The 17,016-nt window shown below is 36.5% G+C and overlaps 1 long non-coding RNA gene across 1 annotated transcript; it reads right to left on the bottom strand.

Moving 5' to 3' along the window:
• Positions 1–5,579: 5,579 nt before the first annotated feature.
• Positions 5,580–6,583, bottom strand: LOC114522954. The gene is made up of 3 exons (XR_003686964.1): positions 6,395–6,583; positions 5,965–6,078; positions 5,580–5,613 (listed from the first exon to the last, which is right to left on the bottom strand). It is a non-coding gene; the product is annotated as an uncharacterized LOC114522954 (long non-coding RNA).
• Between the last annotated feature and the right edge of the window lie 10,433 nt (positions 6,584–17,016).

Raw genomic sequence — 17,016 nt, 5'->3', positions numbered from 1 at the left:
GCGGATCGTGAAGGCTGCTTGGATCAGTGAACTCTAATAAGACTGGAACGATAACTCAACAATAAAGACTAGTCATTGGATGAAGCCGATTTGAATATAATTTGCTGATTAAGGCGGCAGCCGCGCGAGCAAATCAAGCATTCAAAAGAACTGGGGAGAGTGAGAATTCCGTAAAAATCGTAAAAATTGCGAGAAAAGTGCAATTTCTATTTTACCACTTCTACTTTAAACAACGAATTTACTTTTTTTAGATAGACCTAAGTAATCCGCATCATCTTACTGTAAAAACCGGCGAGGTACCAGCTTTGTACTTGAAATATTTTAAAGAATTTGAACGGGCCGAAAAAAACTTCGCCTTCAACTCGCAAAAAAATGTTATTCTTTCTAGAGAGGTAACTTATGCCGTATATTTGTGTTGTGTTTACAAAACTGAGCGAGTTCAACTCCTACACGTTGCCGCCATATTGAATTTCAACCGCTCGTGCTTGGAGGTCTGGTTCGGTACCCAAGCAGCCTTCATGATCCGCCATGTTTGGCTTCACTTTTAGATTACGCAATGTACTAGAGCGAACCTTCCATATATATATAGAGTTCACTGGTTGTAACTACTAAATATGATATTGTTATAACTACATGTATCATATGCTTTCACATCTATAGACTATACCTTCTTGAGACCTTACCAAAAACGGTAAATTATTATTACCGATATTTCTTTCGCAGGTTTAGAGATATGACTTGGTTTGGTTTTCTTGTTCTGTTTTGGCTCATTTGGGTGTTGTTCCCATGTCAAGGTTTGAACTCTCAGACTTTTCCTTTAGTGTCTCTAGTATATGATCGGTGGCATTAAAGCAAGTCAGGCTCACTATCTAAAAATAGAAATCTTGTTATTACATTTCCCAAAATAGGAAGTGTTTCCAGCGTTTATCTCAGGATTAGGTGGATAACCCATTGAACTCAATGGATAACCACACCACACAAACGAGATATAAACTTGAAAGTAGCAACAGTTTTTGTACATGTATACTTCGATGGGCAAATTCATGTGTACATATGGTTGTATCTAAAATTCTAAATTCTATCAATTTTGTATAGCGAATTTAAAATGTTATATCAGTGTGTAGGAACTACACGAGGTGTTTGGTCAAACATTTTAATGATCAACAAATTGTGAAAAAAAAATGACACAAGATTATGATATTTAGGAATTGTCCAGTCACCAGCAAGTGGAAACAAAATGACTTTGTTACCAGGATCAACTGGCAAAATAGTGTGGTCATTTGATGATGATATATCTGTTGTGTTTTCACGATCTTGGGCTTTCACAAGTACAGACGGTTCCTTCAGTAACACTGTACTTACACGTATAGCTGGTGATGGTAACGCTAGAATGCTCTTCAGCTTTCCTGTGATTACAGTAGAAAAACCAGCAACATTGGTTTTAAAGAACGTTAATCGCCGCTATGATGGGAAATACAAGTTCACACTCCAAGCACGTTCCGATACTTCTTCTGAAGTTACCGTCTTCATCGCAGGCAAGTTATTTCTAATCATGTACCAATAAATTTATTGTTTAACTAGAAATACATGCATGCAGCAACCCCTCGCCATTTTAAACGAAGCAAAATATTTCGTGCGCTACCCAGACCTAACTTTCTGCGCTAATATTATGAAATAACTCGTGAAAATTTTTCGGAAACAAACACAGTCGTAAAGGTGAACAGAAATCACCTGTTTGCCTGCTGCATTATGTTGCAGTTTAAGTGAGTGTTAAACTTTTCTATAGCTAAACCTTCAAAACATCAAAACAGCACAAATAATTATAATATTAAACCATACAAGCACTAAACGTCGAATGTTGTTTTTCGATTATTTATTCTATTCAATGATTTTAGCGACTATATAAGCTGCAAAGTTATATTTGTTTTATCAAAACTCAGAAGTACACTTTTGAGAACTCTTTTTAAAGTTTAAGCGATGATGTAAAGCCTTAAACGGTCGGTTAGCTCCTTGTAAAACGACATACCAAGCTCGTACAGTCGTACTTGTCAAAATAACAATGCATTCTTACAGCAAACACTGAATAAGCAAAATATAGACACCTACCACTTCAAAGATTTTAAACTACGAGTCGTTCCTATTTCACCAACTGTTTCTGTGCTGTGATGACCTTTAAATCTTTTATTATTGTTTTAATATTTGACTGCATGATTTCATTTTATATTTTTAAAAAATAGTTTCCAAAATGACGGTTGAAATGCTGACGCTTCCATGCATGCTCTCTTTTTGTCTTAGCCAATCAGCAAGTTGTAGACGACCGTTCTTTCTTGGTTCAAATTTCGCGCATGCGCACAACTACCATGACCATTGAACGTCTATGACATTTTGGGCAACTTTAGATTCGCCTTGTTCTGTCAGAATACCCGGGTGTAATTCCTAATCTCCAGGCGGAATTAGTACCCTCGCACGGCGCTTCGCGCCGCCGGCTCGGGGACAAACTGGTCTTATGACAATAATTTTAAGACATATAATTTAATTGAGGTATTAAAAAAGCATAATACTATCCCACATGGCCCAAATACGCTAGTTATTCTGATTACAATTATAATTGAATAGAGACAGAATGATTGCTCCATTAATCTCTCTGGAGATTATAATTACGAAAAACGCGACAGTATGGAAAACAGTCCTTAAAGGCTGCTTTACAGTTACGCGTTTTTCATACGCACGTACACGCACGTAAAAGTCTAAATCCTTATGCATGATATCTTTTAAAAAACTAAGTAAATAAATCGAAGGAACTTAGTTTCCTGCTTATTTTAGTATGCGTTAGTTGACCTAGATGTTAAATAATGAAAATTTAAAAGCATTTAAAATTTTCCGTACGTTTAAGTGCGTATATATAAAAAACGCGTAAGTGGAAAGCAGCCTTAAGCAAGCGGACGTAACATTACAGAATGACTAACTCGTACTATATAACTATACGAAATACTTACAATAATTGATGTGCCAGTATATATGCATTTTAGAGAAACCAAATGTGACATTAAGTTGTCCCAGTCTCGTCAGACTATATGAAGGTGAGAACTTTACCTGTCACTGTTATGGTAAAGGTGGAAACCCTCCTGCGAAGGTCATCTGGTATAAAGATGGCAACTATACAGGTTTTAAAAAAGATAATCAAACCTTGAAAATCTCAAATATTAGTGGAGCAGAAAGTAGAACCTACACGTGTTATGCCACAAGCTACCCTCATGAAAATTATACAGATGAAAAATCATTCGTTGTAATAGTTAATTGTAAGTAGGCGTTTTTTATATACCCAAGAGTGCAGTTAGAGTGAAGGCGGTTTTCCTCTATGCTGAATTTTTCACCGTGACCGGTAAAGGGAATTTGCTACCTTTGAATTTTCACAATTGGAAAAAGAACTAAAGCGAAAATTTTCGATCGATCAAAAAATTACGCCTACTGGAAAACGGCCTTAAAGCACTATACACCATACACTGGCGGTCAAACAGAACTGCTTAAAACAAGTTAAAATGCTCTCAAATGAACGTAACTGTCCCTCTAATAACATATGCAAGTAAATATAGTAAGCTATATGAAATATTAGCATTTTGTTGACCCTCCTTTGACCTTGATGACGGCCTTACACCGCCGTGGCGTACTTTCTGTTGAGATAGTAAACTTAGCTAAAGAAAATTCACCCCACGCCCATGGACAGTCTTCACAGCAACCCATGCATAAACCTATTGTCCCACAGATTCTATGCAATAGGGTTAAGCCTTAAGGTCTTTTGACTGTGTAGGCCAATCCATTTCTGTCACTCCCTCTTCCTGAAAGAAAGTTGCGTTACATTATTGAAATATTGTTTTGTTCTTTTAACAGTTAAACCTACGAAAACAGTAATAAAATTCTCACAGAACCCAGCTGTAATTAATAAGTCAGTAACTATAACGTGTAGGTCTGAAGGGTCTCCTCAACCAAGTTATACCATATACCATAATGGCACCAAAGTCAATAGTACTGGCAATCCGTATAGCATACCTAAATTGAAGTGGAAGGATGCTGGAAGATATAATTGCATTGCAAGTAATTTATTGGGGAACGATTCCGATTCTGATTTTTTTTACATTGAAGGTAAGTCGACATAACGCGTTTTCTTCTTCTTCGTTAACAGGTGAAACACGAGCGCGGGAACATAAAAACCATTTACAAAGGAGGCTATAATCCTTTTAATTATATTTAAGTGAAGCTTACAAAAATCTAATAGTCGTACACGTAAGAAACTAGCCTATCGAGGCGAATTTCTCACTAAAAACTATCCGCACACAAGAGTAACTTGCTGAGCTAACAGCCTCGCGTGGTCTTTAGCTCACGTAGTCTTTAGCTCACGTGGACAATTCGCCAATTTCATTATCAATTATTCTATAGCTGTTTTATTGTAAATCGACAACATTTACTTTATAATAACAGTTCTTAATAAAAGTTCACAACATTTAATGGCCGCCTATAATAGGATTTGACGTCACCGACTCGATGATGCACCAGTGACATAACCGGATGTCATCCACGTGGTAAAAAGCTCGACACGACCAACTAGGCCTTTCTAATAATTTCGGCCCGATGCTTTGCATGAAATTGGCGTATTTACACTGTGATTAGGAAGATCAGACGATGGAAATACGAACACTGACACAACAGTGTATAATGATATTTGTCTTAAATTGCGACGACGAGAACGCAAATTAGTATATCACTTATTTGAGAACACTGTTAATTTCAAGGAGTAGATACTACTCCAAAAAAGGAGTAAAAAAAAAGGTACCAGTTGACTCTGATTTGGGAGTATATTTTACTCCATTAATTTAACTCCATTTTTAGAGTACTTTCTACCTCACTTATGGAGTAATATTTACCCTTGCAGGAGTAAAAAATACTCCAGTTTAAAGTTTTACTCTTATTTTGGAGTTAAAAATATACTAAAAGTGGAGTATTTTTTATTCCTTATGGGAGTTAAAACTACTCTAAATGAAACTTTTACTCTAAATTTGGAGTAAATAATACACCAATAGTGGAGTACATTTTTATTCTTAATGGGAGTGAAAACTACTCTAAATGAAACTTTTACTCTAAATTTGGAGTAAATAATACACCAATAGTGGAGTACATTTTTATTCTTAATGGGAGTGAAAGCTACTCTAAACTAAATTTTTACTCTTGTTTGGGGATAAAAAATATACCACAACTGGTGTAATTCCTTATTATGAGAATGAAAACTACTTTAACCCATTAAGCTGCAGAGCTTCCCCAGGCAGTGTTAGACAAGTAATGTAACAAATGTTACTTCATATTAACAATAGTAAAAATAAAGCAATAAAATTTTAATTATAAAACATATATTTGCTGGAATCAGGTATTTAGGATGGTTATAATGCTATAAAATAGTACATGCAATCACCTATATTAATACTTATAGTTTCTTTATGATTACCTATATACAATGGCTTATTCATGTGTAAATGTCATTCCAGTTGCTGAAGAAATTTGTTTATTGCCACTCTTTTCTTAGCCTCCTCAGTTCTCTGCATCATAGCAGCTTCCAGGATCAACCTACAAAAAATATATTGTAAAAAAGCAGATTTAACAAACCATTTACAACAGCAGGGATTTTATACCTTAAAAACTGACTTGCTCAATTTACTTGAACGGTGTTGACCACCAAGCAGGGCTCTCAATGGCCAAAGCAGGCCATATTTTAGAATATTTAGGCCATATTTGACCGCGTAGCTCAGTTAGCAGAGCATTGGACTAGTATTCCAAAGGTCGTAGGTTCTAGCCCCACCATGGTCAGGCATATTTTTCAAGCTTGCCCGGTGTGGATATATACTCTCAGAGTAACAACACAATCATATTATTCACCTGAGTGCACTGCACAAGATATACAGAAAAATTATAACCTACCTGATTTTTATATTTTTGGATAGCAATCCTTAATTTCACAATCTGCCCTCCTTTGATACCCAATTCTTTCAGCAAGACATCACTAACTCCTTCAAGCAACTCAACTGTATTGAGCTATGAAAATAAAACAGCCATATTTTATAAAAATTGTAACTATTAACTGACATTAATTTTGCTACATAGTTGACATGTATGCTATAGCTTTCCAGCACAAATAAAACATTTAATCAAGACTGTGACAGACTGCCACATTTAGTGTAGAATAAACAAAAGTCAATGGTAAACCACAATGCATTTTGCGCCCAAAATCCAGCACAAATAAAACATTTAATCAAGACTGTGACAGTCTGACAGACTACCGCATTGTCGCCAACTGGCAGTGGATGTATTGACTAATGACTATTGTATATAATTTGTGATCGATATTTACCTCGTCTTCTGTTAGTTTGTCCAGTACCTGTTGGCTGACTCCGGCACTCAACAAAAACTCCGACAATTCTAGGCCCATTGATGTCTCCTAAAACGAATAAAATGTCGTTGAATTAAGAAAACTATTAAGAAATTCATGCATAAATTCAAGATCGTAGACGCGCGGTCGAGTGGCTTGGCATCTTTTTTATTCTCTTGCCATCTTTTTTATTCTCTTGCCACCAATCCTTCCCCATTTAAATAAAATAATCTTTGCAGTACCTCTAAAAATGAATCCATTCTCTGTATCTGGTCTCTGAAATATGCTTTACACAGTATAAATACAGTATTTTAAAATGATAATTTCAAGACTTAGGGCCTGTTTATATGATCCCGCCTAGCCGGGACGGGACAGTTTCCGAGATCCCGCTTGTAATACAAACACTAATTAGTGTTTATATGACCGCTTTTCCATCCCGCCTAGGCGGGATCCCGGCACTTCTTGCCGGGATCCCGCTTAGACGGGACGAGAAATTGCCATATAAACACTCCATCCCGCTTGCCCGGGATGATTCGCAATTAACATACATTAAGAGCATGGGTATATATTGGCATATTCGTTTTCTACAATAAAACATGCCGTCGAAGGAACCTGCACTACAAAATGAACTGCATATAAACACGCCATCCCGCCTAGGCGAGTTTCCCGGCTAAGCGAGATGAAAACATCCCGTCTCGGCTAGACGGGATCATATAAACAGGCCCTTAGGATCTTTCGCGAGCACGAGGGAGAAAAGAATTTTGAAACCGACGCGCGCTATTCTTATTAGCATTGTCACGTGATCGTCAAAGAAGCACATGATTGGATGACCAATATCTTGCAATGATGACGTAGCAAGGAAAATGCAGAAGTTTGAGAATATAGAAGGAAAATTTGCGTGGAAACACTGTTTATGAAGTTTATGAAGAAACATGGTATATTTTTTATAAAAATATATTGCAAAAGTGTAAAAATGTCCTTTACAAAACCAATAATGTAGTTTTATTTTTATCCGACGAATGAAAAATGGTTTATCGTTGTAGCATGTGTGTTGGTTACCTCACTGTGTCTTTAACGGAACTCCTAGATCACCTACGTAGAAGCCATTCAAATGACCCAAGTTTCCATGTCACTACCATGTGGTTTGTGGTCTCGATGGTTGTCCCAGAACATACAAACGGGTTGTATCTTTTCGAGATATTTTGACTAGAGTTGTTTTGACTCCCAAAAATAAATTATTTACTCTCGTAGATTTACTCCTTTTTTGGAGTGAAAATATAGGAGTAAATTATACAATAATTACTCTAATATGTGTATCCCTTTTCAAGAGTACATTTTACTCCTTTATGAGAGTTGAATTAACTCCCAGAGTAGCAAAACTGGAGTTAAATTTACTCCTGGAGTAAAAATAAAGGAGTAAAAAGTATTCCAATATTTGTACTCCTTTACTGGAGTATATTTTATTCCTACAGTGGAGTAATATTTACTCCTAGTGGAGTAAACGTTTAAATATGAACTGAAGTGGAGTAGATTTAACTCTGGTTTTCGAGTGAAATATACTCCATTATTTCTACTCCTCAAACGGGAGTTATTTCAACTCCTACGGTGGAGTTAAAATTACTCCCCGAAATTAACAGTGAAGCAATTTAAATGCACGCTAGCCCGTTTTCCACAGTAATTATAGTCAATTCAAACGTTTGGTGCTTACATCCAACTGCGGGCCAGCTATGTGTGTCAAACTGGCCAGACCACCCTCACCCCCCCCCTATAAACCCCAGGAAGGATTGAAATTTAGTAAGCCTAAACAATATGTTTGCACAATTGTTTTTAATATATTTACGCAAAAATATCGCACTGAAATCACTCATGTAATCGTTTGCAAATTTTAGCTCGGCAAACCGTGCTAACCTGGTCCATTTAATCGGCCCCTGAGGTGTTTGTTAATGTTCGCAGAGAAGCTAGGGCATGCGTGTGACTCGTGCATCCAGGCATTTCCAGGCATATAAATATAATAGATTGTGCTGCATAATGTGAGCCATTACTTTTTTCCATTGCATAACTTTTTGTTAACTTTTTGTTTTGCATAACGGTTGATATTTTCTGTCCACCACCATTAATCCTTTTATATTTTAATCACGGATCGTGACAAATGGTAACCAGAACCAAAACCAACAATGCAGTCAATATGGAGCACAGCAAGTATGAAGACGAATCCTTTGTTCAGCTCCATCTCCATATGTACGACAACCTGTACGAATACCTGTGCGCCTACCACTACAACCACCCAAGTGCCTCTGACAGGTGATGGAACAGCTACTTATCCTGGCCAGTTTATATACGCCGCGATGTGATTTTCTTCGTTTTGACATTATCTTAATTTCAATTTTTAGGAAAAAAGCAAGATTGTAGTGGGAATAATGGAACTGACTGGTATATCGTTGTTGTTACTTTGGTGTCTGGAATTATCATCGGTGTCATCCTTTCTTACATTGTCTTTCGTGTCCGTTCTAAAAATAGAAATCGTCAAATATCAAACCCTGAACCTCCAACATCTCGTGTTGATCCAACTTACCAAGAACTGGATCTTACAAAAATGAACAAAGAAGACAATTACCAATCGTTGAGAGGAAATGCTGCAAGAAATTATGGTGTTAACGATGAGTCAAATTACACAGAGTTGAACAAAATTAGAGAAGTGGAAAATAACTATCAATCTTTAACTTGAAATTGAAATCATGGCCATCAGGATTGTTGACCCGTCGTGTGTTCTTTTTAAGGACCACATGAAATATTTTCGCCTACATAACTTGAGAATTAATATTGTCGCAAATCTCTTAAAATCTGGGATGCTATTCACTTGATATAACCTTTCCGGTAATCAAGTATCTGCCTATGGGTGTACAGCATTTGCCCTTCATTAAGGGAAAAACAATACTGAATTACGCTTATTGTATACTTAATAGTCCGCTTCTAATTTCAATAACAGCAATAAAATTTCAATTTGGCGTAATGAAAGTTCAATAAAGCTGGATATAAGCGCTATTCACCGGTTTGTGATTGTTTTACTTGCTTTAAAATCGCCCGTTGTTAGGTATAACTTTGATATCGATTAAATCTTAGTAATCTTATAAATTATCGCTTTTCAAGCATTTTTAGAACATTTAAAAAATCACTATCCGGTGGATAGCGCTATCCGGCCTTCGTAAAACCACCGGCCCCTCAGAAGTTTCCATAAGTAAATAGCAACCAAAATACCAAACACTGGGATCGCGTTTAAATGAAATACCCTCAGGCAGCATTTTTACCCATAACCTATTTACTTGTAATCTCGTATCAAAATTCTCGACTGCGGCCAAGAAGTAAAAATTTAACATATAGCATAACCATAGAAGATCTTATACATTCAGGTTGCTGAAATCAAGAATGGATTGTGCGTTGACGATAAGTTGAGTGGAGTGTACGTGGTGGAAGAAGTCCAACATCTTAAGGAGACAGCCATAGAGATCTTTGATGGGGCCCAGTTCAAATTACACAAGTGGCATTCCAATGTTGAAAAGTTGGAAGGAAGTGACCAATCATTTAGCAAAACTGACAAACCAAAGTTACGCCACGAGTCACACAAAACAGTAGGTAAGTGTGAAGAGCCAAGAGACAAAACTTCTTGGTCTACCATGGAATAAAGGTGGAGATAAGATAGGAGTTCAGTTCCCATGCAGCGAACACTGGTGACGAAGTTGCAACTAAGCGAACAGTGTTGAGCACAATCGCATCGATATACTACGACCCCCTGGGCATAATTTCTCCGGCTATCGTGTTAGGAAAAATGATCTACCGTGACATATGTGATCGCCACTTATACCTTGGGACAAGTAACTGCCGAATGACCTAATGAAGTATTGGAAGAAATGGCGTGAAAAAGTGCCAATCAAAATCGAAGTTCCTAGAAGTCTGGTCCGACATAGAGAAGAGACTCAAGCCATCGATTTACACGCGTTTGGAGACACAAGTGGACAGGGAACGTCAGCGGCAGTATACGCGGTTTATAAAAAGAATACACCAGAATCATGGTATGAAGCAAGGACTCGTTACAGCAAAAAAGGGACTAACGATACCAAGATTAGAATTAGTTTCTGGTCTGATGGCGATAAAACTGCTGAACAACATAAGGGCATTGCTTGATGGTCTTCCAGTACGACATTGCTACAGATGGCTGGATAGCATGATCGCCTTATATTGGATTAGCGGTCGTGGGAACTATAAACAGTTCATAAATAATCTAGTAAAACGTATTGGAGAGAAGAGCTACATTTACCTGGAGACATGTAGGAACTAAAGAGAACTCTGCAGATATCGGTAGTCGTGGTTGTCACGCAGATCAACTGCCTACTGATCAATTGACGACTGGCCAACTGAAGTAACGATTGAAGCAACAGAAGAGACGGAAACTGAGGCAAAGCAAACCCGAGAAATCTTCAAGGCCGTAACCCAAGAGGAAGGGATTAAATTCTCTGAGATCCTGATTAATCATTCCTTCTGGAAAACTATGAGAGTATAACAGCATGGGTTGCTAGGTTCATTCATAATGCTAAATCCTAATTTTTTATTTTTCGTGGTCGCAAGTGTGTTTTGGCGCGAAATTTACTAGTATTTGAAAAGTGTATGTGACCGTATTTATTTACGTCACAGTTTTGTCTCCCAAGAGTTGTGGTGCACAGCTCGAAATCTTTGGCTAGTTTTCGATGCGCGATTTGATTTCGCTCGCAAGCTTCACATGGAAGGAGTTACAAGAAATAATGCTTGATGTGGAAATATGCCTGAACAATCGACCACTTACATATGTCGAAGATGATCATGAACTACCGCTTCTAACTCCGAATGCTATGATTAATCGACAACCTGTTGTTCTGACGGTCGAGGATGAGGATTCTGCGGAATGAGAAGAAATGAGGAGGCGAGCCAAACATATCTTAAAGTGCAAGCAGGCGATGTGGAAACGGTGGACGGGAGGGAGGGCACCTTAGGGCTTTGAGGGAGCAACATAATCTCAAGTACGAAGGAAAAGAAAGGATTCCAAAGTTCGGGGAGGTAGTTATTATAATAGATGGATCTATAGAAGTGGCGGAATTCAAACCAAGATGAAAGGTGGCAACGGTCGCCAGACATCCAAGCAGTATTAAACTAAGAAGATACTAACATTATTACATTAACATTTTAAACATTTGTCCGTTTTGTAGTTTTGTAACAAATGGGGGGAGAGTGTTGGACATAATTAGTATAATTGCAGTATATGCGATTTGATCTATGGATTTAATATAGGCTAATTGGGGCGAGCCTGAGCGAGCCCAGAGTTTTGCCGAATTTATATTAGAAGACGGATCTCGTCTGAGACGCAAAACTCGACGCAGCCAACGGTAACTCGTCTTGATACCTGTGCTTTCTTCTTGAACGACATTTTGTATCCCAATAAACACCGCAAAGCTGAATTACCAGTCTTTTATTTCTATTTTGAGCTAAAATTTTGTCTGATTTATTCGTCAGATATAAATTTAGAACGCGAGTTTTCCGACAAAGACAAGAAATTCGTCTAATTTCTCCGTCGTTTGAACGGAAAAGTTAGACGGAGAAATTAAGACGAAGAACCTATGGTTTACCGAATTTATATCAAGACGAGTTACCCGTCTGCGTCGAGTTTTGCGTCCCAGACGAAAATCCGTCTTCTGGTATTAAATTCGGCTACACTGAGCTCAAGCAAATTTAGTACTCTGCGACATATAATCCGCCTAGGGTTTTTTTTGTTGTTTTTTTTTATTTTTCGTGGTCGCAAGTGTGTTTTGGCGCGAAATTTACTAGTATTTGAAAAGTGTATGTGACCGTATTTATTTACGTCACAGTTTTGTCTCCCAAGAGTTGTGGTGCACAGCTCGAAATCTAGTTTTCGATGCGCGATTTGATTTCGCTCGCTCAATGGCGAATGGTGTTATTTTTTATTACTCCGCCTGCGTTTGCGCAGCGGAGTCTTAAAATGCCATGGTCTTTAATTTTTTGCTTGTAGTAGTCGTAGTTTTGGGCGACAGAAGTTGGCATTTCTACAGGTAACCCAAAACAACTTCATTTTTGACCGAGAAGCCCTGGGTTACACGGTCCACGGATGACTTATGTACATCAGTTGGCATGCAGGCGGAGTGAACGCCTTGAGCAGGCGTCTTGTTTGAAATAAAAATGCACACTTTGATGAAGTAGACACAATTCTTTTTTTTTCATGCTTATGTACTTGTCTATAATTTACATGCTAATATGCGTGTCAGACAATGTTCAGGCAATTTAGCTATCATTATAATTTATAAGTAATATCATGACATGTGGGAAATTAGTGATTAAATGCCTCGAAGGCGAGAGAGGTTTGTGGAATTACACAAACCTCCCGATCACTAATTTCCCACATGTCATGATATTACTTATAATGATAACTAAATTGCCTGAACATTGTCAGGCACGCATATTAGCATGTAAATTATAGACAAGTACATAAGCATGCAAATAAATGAATAAATGTGTCTATTTCATAAAAGTGTACATTTTTATTTCAAATAAAAAATAAAACCATTCGCCATTGGGCTGCCTATGGTTCAACGGAAAACACTAAGCAATTTCCCAGCAAGCTAAGGAATTTTATGATAAACACGCCTCTCACAATTTCATATAATGAAATAGGATGTTTCGCCGACCAGGAAGTAGGAAATTGTATCGAACTTTATAGAGAAATTTTTGGCTTGTAATATATAAAGAAACGTCTCTGTAAGTAACCTTATATCATTATTTTATATCTTTGGTTGGATTGATTATATACCACTATATGATGAGTATAATATTTCGAATCGAATTTCTTCGAAGCGTGAGCGGGCTGAGTCGTCTCTAGCCTACCGTTTATTAAGTAAAGGCACATTTACTAAAAAAACATTTCTATTTTTTGTCCAAAGGTAATAAAATCGTGGTGAAAGCCATTCCAGTATTAATATCATGTTGAGTTGAAAAACGATATCAATAATGCGAAAATGATATTTTTGTAATATTGCCATATATACTATGGGCCATTCCAAAAAAATCCACCCCCCCCCCGTTGACGAGGTTTTTCGTTTTTTCACCCCCTCGGAAGGGTTTTTTGCATCACCCCCATCAGAAACTCGAAAAAATTTTTTTATAACCTTGGAAATATTAAGAATTTTGAATTTTTATTCAATTTTTTTATCCCCCCTCGGAAATTATCGTCAACGGGTAATGTTCCCTTGTATCCCCCTGAGATATTTACGTCGAATGGTTAAAGCTCCCTCAGAATTTTGATATTTCACAGCAAAACCCCTTGGAAATTGCCGTAAACATGTCCAACTTTTCGTATCACCCCTCGGAAAATATAGTCGAATTTTAAATGATTTTATTTTTTATTTTTAATAACCCTTTGAAAAATTTATATTTCGTTTAAGCCCTCCGAATTTTCGTCAATATTTACTCTCTACCCTCAGAAATTATAAAATTTTCACCCCCTTGGAAAATCTCGTCAATGGGGGGGGGGCGGTGTGGATATTAAATGGAATGGCCCTATGCATACAGATGAATATGGAAGTTATAACATTGGCTGCCTGTTGCAGTATAGTTGAATGTCAAGTTCTATTCATAATTTGTCTGTTAGAAAAAGCTGCAAAAAATCCTAGAGAATACCTCATTAAATATTGTATTGTTTGTCAATACATTTTTGCAGACTGACTAATATCAATTTCTAAATCATTAATACTGCTTAATATGACATGTGTCATTTACACTATCATGGCCCATGTGTGTTCAAATTTAAAAGTTGCTCGATGCTGTTGACTGTTGAGAAGTCCGAACTGGGCCATCGAATAATGATAACAATGATATTTATACATTTTTGAATGTTTACAATAGGAGAGCGATTTTATTCATAGCTTTTCAAGGGCATGAAAAAAACTTGGGAATATGATTTAAGTGAGGTACATATTTTCTTCGGTATTCACAACACAAGAAGCTACATATATTGGAAGTAAAATATATCACAATATATTTTGCTAAAGTATAGGTTTGCAAGTTTTTCGTATCATGTTGCACATGCCCAACCTTATTTTATGTGTTGTGTATTTAGGTTTGAAAGAGCTGTTCTATGCTATAGCAACAGTACATAATATCTATACATATCCTATCATACATATCCTACTTCTAGGAAATTGAAACTATTTCCACTAACTAATTGACTGTACAAAACATTATTATAGGGCTGAGATAAATGGTGCATGTTGACTTGGCCCTGTTTACACTATCAAATTTTCTGTGATCACAGTTGGAATTTTGAAATGTTAAATCTTAAGTTTCAAAGTATTTGGTAGAAATATTCAAGGAAACGGAAAGAGGGAACTTTACCACTGAGTTAATTCATCCTGATACTGGCTTCAAAACATTTCGAACTTGGGACCAAAGCAAATTTTCAACTGTAAACATAGGAACTTTGACCAGAATAAATTTCCACACCGGGCCTAATATTGTGTCCTGTTGAATGAATTATCACACTACATAATTGTAAGTAGCTTTTCTGAAAATGTTGCAAAAATTGGAGGATTTTTACAGAATTTAATTATCTTGCAAAAAAACCTATGTTGTTTATAACAAAGAAAGTTGTTATACATTTAAAGATTTGTATTGCATTTTTATTGTTTTGTTGTTGAATATCAGCAAGCAAACTCAAAGAAACTAACAGTATATGCAGCTAAAAGTTTTAGCTGAGAAGGTGTTTTCCACAAAATCAGGGGAAAAATGCCATATCCAACAAAGCTATATAATAAACCCCTTATTATTACTTTTCTTACATAGGTTATACCTTATCTTATCTCTGTCTAAAGATGGATTGGTTTGGTTTACTTGTTCTCTCTGGACTCAGTTGTATGTTGTTCCCTTGTCAAGGTTATACTTTATATGTGTATTTTTCATCTTAAAATATTGTCCTTTCAAAGCCAGCACACTCTTTTCAGGAGTGTTTGATTGCTTTTTCATGCATAGATAAAAATGTAGTCTTTTATGCAACTTATAATTTAAACAGCCCCAGATCCACCCAACACCGTGGAAATTGGTATTCATAGTATTTCAACCTTCAAACATCTGTGGTTCATATTTGCATCCCTGCAACTACTATCAAAAAAACCACCAAAATAAGTTGAAAGCAACTTGAAAGCAATTTCTTCCGCTCTTCGTACATATCTGCCAACTGTAAAACGGCCATTTTCAGACGAGTCGTTTTTGCTCAGTGCAATTTTCAAATTTTTTGTGCAACAAATATTTTGTTGAACATTTCCCTTTGAACATCTACTAAATTGCTACTAAACTAATTACTTTTATGCAACTTTATTTCCCTAATTAACTACTGTAATATACTGTAGTCTATAGGGTTAACAGCATCTTGAAAAATAAACCCTAAATGAATAACTGATCTACTCCCCAGGCCAGCTATTACTCGTCACTGAGAAGTTAGAACCCATGGGCGGTGTTCAAAAGCCTGCTGGTTCAAACTCTTCAAAATTTTAGTCATCAAATAGGTCGAAAAGGTCGTTTCGTTTCCGAAAAGCAACATGTTAAATTTAACCCAGTGGTAGCGTTAAGAACTCCCCCTGACGTCAAGCATTAGTACACACATCAACGTTACTGATCACTTCGCCTATCTTTAAAGATTTTAATATCTTTCTGTCCATCCGAAGCAATGATTCACGAAAGCCTTCTCATCTCAAAACTGACGAGAATGCTATCAATCATTAATTTTATTGTAAAAAGTTGGAGTAGTGTATATACATTTAATAATTATTATTATGCATTACTAATGCAATCTCGATTGTGATTGGCTAAAAACCTACAGATAATTCTCAATGTCTTGCCAACTACAAGACAATGAAAATTTTCCGTAGCCGTAGGTGACGTAATTTTTTGCCGCTAGTTTGTTGTCAATAATGGCGCAGGCTTCCTCTCTAAAAAGGAAATACATAATAAAACAATTATTGAATTGGGTTTTCGCATGATATCGAGAATTATCAAGCCTCAGACAAATTGCATATTACATACCAAACCCACAATATAAGGACTGGCAGCATCTCCTGACAAATATATATATATATATATATATATAATTATATATATATATATATATATTAATATATATATATATATCAGTATATATAATAACTCTTCGTACTCTTCGTGCATCAGTATATATATGATAAGGTCGTTTATGCAACTTATAATTTAAACAGCCCCAGATCCACCCAACACCGCGGAAATTGGTATTCATAGTATTTCAACCTTCAAACATCAGTATTCATTATCCACCTCAGTTTGCATTATCCACCTCAGCTTCGCTTCGGCGAATAATGCAAACTTCGGCTTGATAATTCTCGATATCACACTCAACCTCATCCAATAAGTGTTAATCATACAATACTCGAACTTTTTACTGCAGTTAACTTTATTGAAATATTGTATATATTTAGTATATTGTTTTTGGCTTCCAATATATACGCGCTCATTTTTTATGCTTAGTTATTAAAACAAATTGTGAA

The sequence above is a fragment of the Dendronephthya gigantea genome, unplaced genomic scaffold, assembly GCF_004324835.1.
Source record: "Dendronephthya gigantea isolate DGI-Jeju-01 unplaced genomic scaffold, DenGig_1.0 000024F, whole genome shotgun sequence".
NCBI classification, from domain to species: domain Eukaryota; kingdom Metazoa; phylum Cnidaria; class Anthozoa; order Malacalcyonacea; family Nephtheidae; genus Dendronephthya; species Dendronephthya gigantea.
Note: the sequence above shows the minus strand (reverse complement) of the source record. Positions and strands in the feature narration are given on the sequence as shown.